The sequence below is a fragment of the Temnothorax curvispinosus genome, unplaced genomic scaffold (assembly GCF_003070985.1).
Source record: "Temnothorax curvispinosus isolate PA1 unplaced genomic scaffold, ASM307098v1 QBEX01007214.1, whole genome shotgun sequence".
Lineage (NCBI taxonomy): Eukaryota > Metazoa > Arthropoda > Insecta > Hymenoptera > Formicidae > Temnothorax > Temnothorax curvispinosus.
Genome location: NW_020216994.1, coordinates 22,966 through 30,620, shown reverse-complemented (window position 1 = coordinate 30,620; position 7,655 = coordinate 22,966).

The following is a 7,655-nucleotide window of genomic DNA, read 5'->3' as shown; positions in this document are numbered from 1 at the left end:
ATCGTAATTTGAGGCAATAACTGTTGCACTAATCCTGCAAAATAACATATTAAGAGTAATTTTTAATTTTTAATATCAATTTACGTTTAAGTAAAAGAAATTGAAAAGTAACTTTGTACACGACCCGAATAGATCGTAAGCTATGGTGGTGAAGGAAACGCTGAGTTTGAATCTTTGACAAAATATAATAAGATATATTCGGAAAATATAACAGAGTAATTTCAAAACATTATTTGAGAAGCCAGTGTGGCACAAATCAATAGTCCTATAAATTCAAGAAATGATAATACAATTCACATTGTAATAGTCCGTTCAACGAAAGCATTGTAAACATCAACTGAAAGTATTGGTCTCCTGGTTGAAACTTGAAACGTAAAAGTAAAAGGAAGAATATATATCTTATAAAGTAATTTGCAAGTATGTATTAGTATTTGTATGAGAGTCTTGAACACATATTTAAACGTAGTACATTTGATCACTGAAAGGACCATTAGACATTAAACAAGATAATACTAAATCGATATATTCAAAAATATCATGCACATATTAGCAGAACATATCATATGTGGAATAATGCGTTGAACAATAAATTATGTAAAGAAACCGAATATTTTTTCTTAAAGAATGATTGTTAAACTAAACATTTAATAATGTAAGGTATCATCAAAAGATAACCTTGACTAATTTCATAAAAAATTGTAGATACAACTTTTATCTTAAATTAAAATAATGAGTATTATCAAAATATTAAATTGAACTAAATATCACCAATCTTGAGTTGTAAATTCAAGACCCTGATATTCTTAAAAGAATCTGGGACAAGGATAATTTCTCTTTTGTTAATAGAATGAATATTACCGAATGTCAAACGCATTAATGAAGAATAATTCGTGAACATTTAAAATCGCTTCGTGTATTAAAACGTAGATATCAAATTATACCGAGGAGGAACTTAGCAATGTAACAGTGTATAGCACCTCTGAACACTTTCTTAGTAAATAAACATCGATTCTTATCCGAATTTGTCTTGAACAATTAACGCAATATGTATCATTCGTATTTAAACTATAATTGAATCTTTTCGCAGATATGTATCAAGAATTACAAGAAAGAAATTATTACAATAAACTGAATTAATCGTACCGCAATCTTGCAATTGGCCAAAAGAAAGGTAATAAAAGAAATAATACCGAGTTAGTTGCAACCATTAACAAAACCTTGAGTACTCAAGTGAAAGTGAACAATTATCGTTCATCTCAAGGAAACGCTTCGCTGTAGCGCAGAAGCCTCTCGAATGAATCTTTCTCTTTCTAATGTCCTTTACTTCGGACTGGTAGATCTCTCAAGATTCCTGGAATCAATGATCGTAACTGAGATTGTTTATGGGGATCGATAATTCAGAAATCTAAAAGTTACCTGTATACTTTTATCCACCGTATGTGGAAGCACTCCTAAAAGGAGATCCGAATGTACCCAATCAAAATAGCCGCTCTCCCTTGTCTTTTCCAGAATGTTCCGTCGTCTAAGGCCGAACTGCGTAATGGCGTCGATCTCTCGTACGTCCGAGAATGAAAAGGAGCCTCTCGTCTTGCCGTGTGCAGACTGTAGTCGTTCGTACTCGCTCGTACTTCTTCTTGTACAGAAGATACCTCAATTCGAAAGTTCAGAAAGATCCGTAATACAACGTATAACGCGTACTCAAATTATACGGCAGAAAGCCAGAAACATGTCGTGACTGATCGACGGACAAGAATAGAATGGCGCCGGCTGCTCGGGGCGCAAGCTAGTGCATGCACGCACGCTCCCTTCTTCACGCGGCGATTACGTGAATCGCAGGCGGTTGCGCCGCGCCGCTCGCGCCGTACGCGCTACAAAATTCTCTAGGGAAACTAAGTCCGGCTTTTCGAGCGTGTTTACTGAATCGCTTAATCACTAGAAAAGCTATAGATGGCAGCACACATACCGTTCTCTCCTTGTTTCATTCTAGTATTTCAAACAAACTTATTAGAAAAAAATATTTATCCACTTGTATACTTTGAAAATGTTTAAAATGCAATTTTTTCCTAAAATTACAGTTTACTTTTAAATTCAATTTATGTGATAGAATCAAATTAGGTAACCAAATAATTTTAAGTTGATTATTTTAATCTCTATTTAACCACTGATACATGAAAAAGCATATTACCATCAGAAGTAGTAAATAATGTCGGTGTCCAATTTTTCCGTTTCATATTTGCAACTCAAACTACACACCTTTTTGGGTCTTTTAGTGGAAAAGTACACATTTTGAATTTTTTTCTGGTGAATTATAGCAGTTGGGTACTGCGCAGCCAGGCATTTTATACTTATATTAATAACAACTGTAACTGTATTAAAAGTTTAACTGCATAAACAAAGGTTAGGTTAGGTTTTACATTGCTATTAAAATAACAAGAAAAAGTTAGATAAATCAAACATTAATTTCAATATATATTACATATTTCTACATTAACCCATTAACGACGAAGATCGTTGATTTTTCAACATGTATTTGAACCTCATTTTCATGCCTGTAACAAAGGAATAAATAGATCAACGTTAGTGTTCCTTATATTTTCGGGTATGCTCTAACAGAATTTGGGCTTAGAATAGAGAATTTTTAACTACAAAATTAAATATGGCGGCCTCTGTACAAAGAAATGAGAAAAAATTGTTCATTTTTAATGTTTATAATTTTTTTGGACTGAAATTGCGCAGAAATCAGGAATATCGCTCAACCATCGGTCCACAGAATTGTTGAAGTTCAACAGGAATTTTTTTGATATTTATGTTGATGATTTTTCCTTCTAAAATGGCGGCTAGAACGTAAAAATGTCCCCAAAATTAAAGTTTTTCGCTAATATCTCTTATTTATTACATTATTCGAAGCTTATTATGAGTTTAGATGATAATTATCGAGTCTTCTAACAATGATTGATGCAAATGATCATTTTTCAAAATGGTGAGTCCAATATGGCGGCCCTGAAGTGGCTAGTTATTTTTTGTATTTTTTGACGAATTTTTTATTTCTATGAACATTTTATAGGTAAAAATTATATTACTCATACTCTTAAGAAGAGGTCACCGTTCAGAGGCCCAAAAAATTCATGAATATCAGGAATTTTTTTTTGATATAAAATAAATAAATTTGAAAAAAACTTTTAAGGGGTTTTATTCTTGTACTGTTACATAAGAAATTTTTATTTTCTTATGTCAAAATGGCGGCTCTCGCTTCCACGCCATGAAGCTACAAACAACGTGAGTTTATGCGCGCGGAGCGCTCCACAGTCTTGCCAGCTGATCTGAAACAAAAAACAAAAAATTTATTAAACTAGACTAAATTTGAGGGGCCTTATCGTTTTCCAATTTTAAAAAAAACTCCGAAAAACAAAATGGCAGCCATTAAAAAAAAAACCCATTTAACGGAAACAATGCACGTTGTTCTTCAAGCCCTTTTATTACCACTTTATTGTTAATCCGACGAACAGCTTGTGCACGCGCTCAGTTCAACGGGTGTAGCTCGACGACTAATATTCGTAGCGGAACGAGGCAGTTTGTTGTTAAAACTTGTCGCTAAATGTTTTCAGTAGACTCAGTGCACTCTCTGTGCAGGTTGGTGCGCTATTTAAGAAGTTCGGTCTTTTTTTAACACACCTTTCATTACATGCTTACCTAAAGGGAGTAGAATTGGAAAAATGACCAAAAACTGATATAGGTTTAAAAATGTGTATATGTATGTATGTATATACTTTATTTCTTTTCTTTAGAGTTTGAAAAGCGTTTTTATAAGGAACGTACCCAAACCTTTACACCAGCTTATATATCCTTTTACCCTAACTTAATCCTACTTAATCTAGTAGTATAGATGTGGGCTTCTGCCTCTACATCCGCTACACTCACACCCGCCACACGCACGCACACGCCTCTCCGCAAAAGGAACTTCTGCTTTCTCTTGCCTCCAAATTTCTATTTATTATAAAACCGCCTCTACCCCCGTCTCTTTGGCATACCACTCTCTCTCTCTCTCCTCTCTCTCTCTCTCTCTCTCTCTCTCTCTCTCTTTCTCTCTCTCTCCCCCTCCTTACTCATACTTCCTTCCTCCTTCCTTTTTTGCTCCTCTACGTACCCCTTCCTATTTCTATTCTCAATCTCCCGCATCTACCATTCCCCCTCTCCCCCCTCCCTAAACACCCATCTCCTCGCCTCCTGCCAACTTCCCAATCCCTACAACGCTCCTACATGTGCTCCCACGTCTCCTCTTCTCTCTCGCACAGTCTGCATATTCTTCTTTCCTCCTCCCAATACCTGTTTTCTCTCATTTTGTTCCCCAACCTAAACCTCGCTATCCTACTCCATCTACTTTCCCCCACCCTTTCTTTAGATACTCTGATATCTCCTCCCCTTTTACCTTCTTGTATCATTTATTGTACCTAAACTCTTTTATCCACTCCATTTTTCTGCTCTTTGCACCTCTCTTTCCCACCTCACCATCTCCTCTAGCCGTGTCTCTTACTCCTCTCCAACTCCCCTTCTTTCTCTACCTACATACCCCTATCGCTAAGAAACTTCCTCCTGCCTTCCTCCCAACTCGAGCTTCCTCCTCTCTTCCCCGTTTTTTCCTTCACCTCCTCCCAACACATCCTTGCCAGTTCGCTTCCTCCTCCTTCTTCCAGCCTCCTTCCGAACCCCCACACCCTCCTACCATCCCTACCTCTTAATTTTTCCCTCTGCAGCTCCTTCCACACCAAATACCCCAGCGTCCTTCTGTCTACTCGCAACACCCATCTCAAATATCTTTCTTCTAGTCTCTCCATCCCCTCTCTCTTTTCCCATCCTCATATTTCAACCTCGTACTCCATTACCGTCCAAACCAGCTTGTCAAATAGCCAAAGCTTTCTTCCCGAGTTCTTTCCAAACCTCCTTTTCCCTATCCCCCACACTTGACCCATTACCGCCGCCGCCTTCCTGACCCTTTCTTTCACGTGCGCCTTTTGACTTCCATTCCTTTGTAGCGTGTACCCTAGGTATCGAAACTGTTTCACCTTTTCCACTTTTCTTTCTTTCCACCTCCAATCTCTTTTCCCCATCCTTCCTCCTCCCTTTTTGAATCACATAATCTTAGTTTTCTCCGCGTTAAGTTCTAACCTTTTCTTATCTAGATACCTTTCTAGCCTCTCTATCATGCTTCTCATTTCATCCTCCCCCTCCGCCAGCAACACCATATTATCCGCATACTCTAGGTCATACACCTTTCCCCCTCCCAGCCTAATCCCACCCCATTTAACCTTCTTCATCTCCTCCTCCAAGTCCGCTAACAGTATAATAAAGAGTAGCGGGCTCACCGGACAACCTTGTCTTACCCCTTTTGCTGTCCAGAACTCTCGCGAAAATATGGTAATGTACCGATAATACTAATACTAACGAAGGTAACTAATATTAACACTAATACTAATAATGACGAAACTATTTACAAAAGCGAGCGCCAAACAAAGGTTTATGTGTGTAAACCGAGTCCTTCTCTTAGCTTTAAGCTAAAATTAAATATATATCTATCTACATTTGTCTGACCTAAAAACAGCAAACTTTTATTCTATTATTGTCAATGAGACATATGATATTACGAGATTGAAACAAATCTCTCTCTCTCTTTCTCTCTCTCTCTCTCTCTCTCTCTCTCTCTCTCTCTCTCTCTCTCTCTCTCTCTCTCTCTCTCTCTCTCTCTCTCGCTCTCCCTCCCTCCCTCCCTTTGGGGAGGGAATTGCTAGCTCAGCCTAATAGCAAGGCGGGATTAATGAAAGGCAGCGTGATATCCGACGGGGTGACACGTAAATCATAAATTCAATCAGCTAACAAATAAAGAGTAACATTTATTGTGTAATCAATTTAGAGAAAATAATAATGGCCAAATTGGCTTCCATTAATAAAGCAGGTAGATGGTTGATAACGTGAGCGTCAAATTTGAATAACACAGAAAGGATAATGCGGACGCCAGAAAAACGCGGAAAATTACGCTAATTTAATAAACGCGCGGAAGGCGCCGGTATTACACAAGATAATAGGGAAAGAAAACTAACTTCCCGAAGGCTTCAAATTAATAGAGCCGGCGACATCGGCAAAACATAATCGGAGTAACGTGAAATAATATTGCGTGAGCTGGCACGACATGATAGCGCGTCACGTTCGGAGCGCGTGAACGCAAGGGCCCAAGGCCGTGCAGAGATTTTGTCGCTAATAATCTTAATCTAACGCAAGGAATAATCTTAGCCTACCGCGAATAATAATCTTAATCTAGTGGGAATAATATTCTTAATCTAAGGCAAATAATCTTCTTAATATAACGCGAATAATATCTGGACGTAACTAATCAGTCGGGGTGATTCGTATTTTACCGTCATTTATAACGCGAATAACGTCCCAACTCCAGGAGTCAATCGGCGCAAACAATATTTTCACGCAAATGATATGTCGACGCGGACGATATTCTCACGCAGTTATTTTCCTACGTAGAAAGGGCTCGAAAGCAAGACTCAGGCGCGAACAAGACGGCAAGGCCGGTAACATCAGGACGCAATCACGGGAATAATATCTCGGCACCACCGATACCGCGTAGATAATCTACGGACATGAATTGCGAGTAATATAATTAAACCAGCGCGAACAACTGTCTGACGCGATTAATACTATTACGCGATTAATACTCGGCCGGGTGAATTCCTACGCACAACGAGACACGCGGGCGTGAACGCGAAGGGCGTGAGAAATGGCGTACTCGCGATATCGAACGTCGTCATTGACGCACTTACCGCGATCTGCAGGAGTCTATGGGGTAAATGTTTACAGTTAGGGTCTGACCTCCGATGACCTTGACCTTGACATATGTTGTCAAGGTCACCCTCCTGAGTGACCTTCAGAAGGTTTTAGTCGGGGGTCGCTTCTTATTAAAAAATTATAAACAAAAAAAGTTTCAAAAATATGGCAGTTATTTTAAGTACTGAGAGGCATAAACGACTAATATTACGTTTTTCTTTAAAGCAGAGAATACTTTATTTCGCGAGAAAGTCGCTGCTTTACCAAAACACAACATTTAAAGCAGTAAATTGTTGATAAATTGAAGTCTTTTTGTTAAAGCAGAGAATACTTACATGGGTTAAACAGTTAAATATTTGTAAAGCGCGTCATCTGAACTACGTATTTTCATCGAACGCTTTAAACAGTTGAATATTTTTAAAGCGCGTCATCTAACCCATGTGGCATCTCGCATATTAACTTTCCACGCATGAAAAGTTCACGCATATACTTTCCACGCAAACCGAGGTTCACCCACACCCCCCCCTGCTTTCGGGGGAGGTGCGGTAGCCCCGAAATGGTTTACGCATGGGTTAGTTGACGCGCTTTAAACAATTAAATACTGTTAAAGCGCGTCATCTAACCTGTGTAGATTAGTGACGCGCTTTAAACAGTTAAATATTTGTAAAGCGCGTCATCTAAAACTACGTATTTTCCAAACTTTTTTCGTTAATAACTTTTTAACGAATAAGGAGCGACGGCTAAAACCTTCTGAAGGTCACTCGGGGTCATGACCTTGACAACATATATCAAGGTCATTGAAATCGGTGTGAGGTCGCCAAACTTTTTTT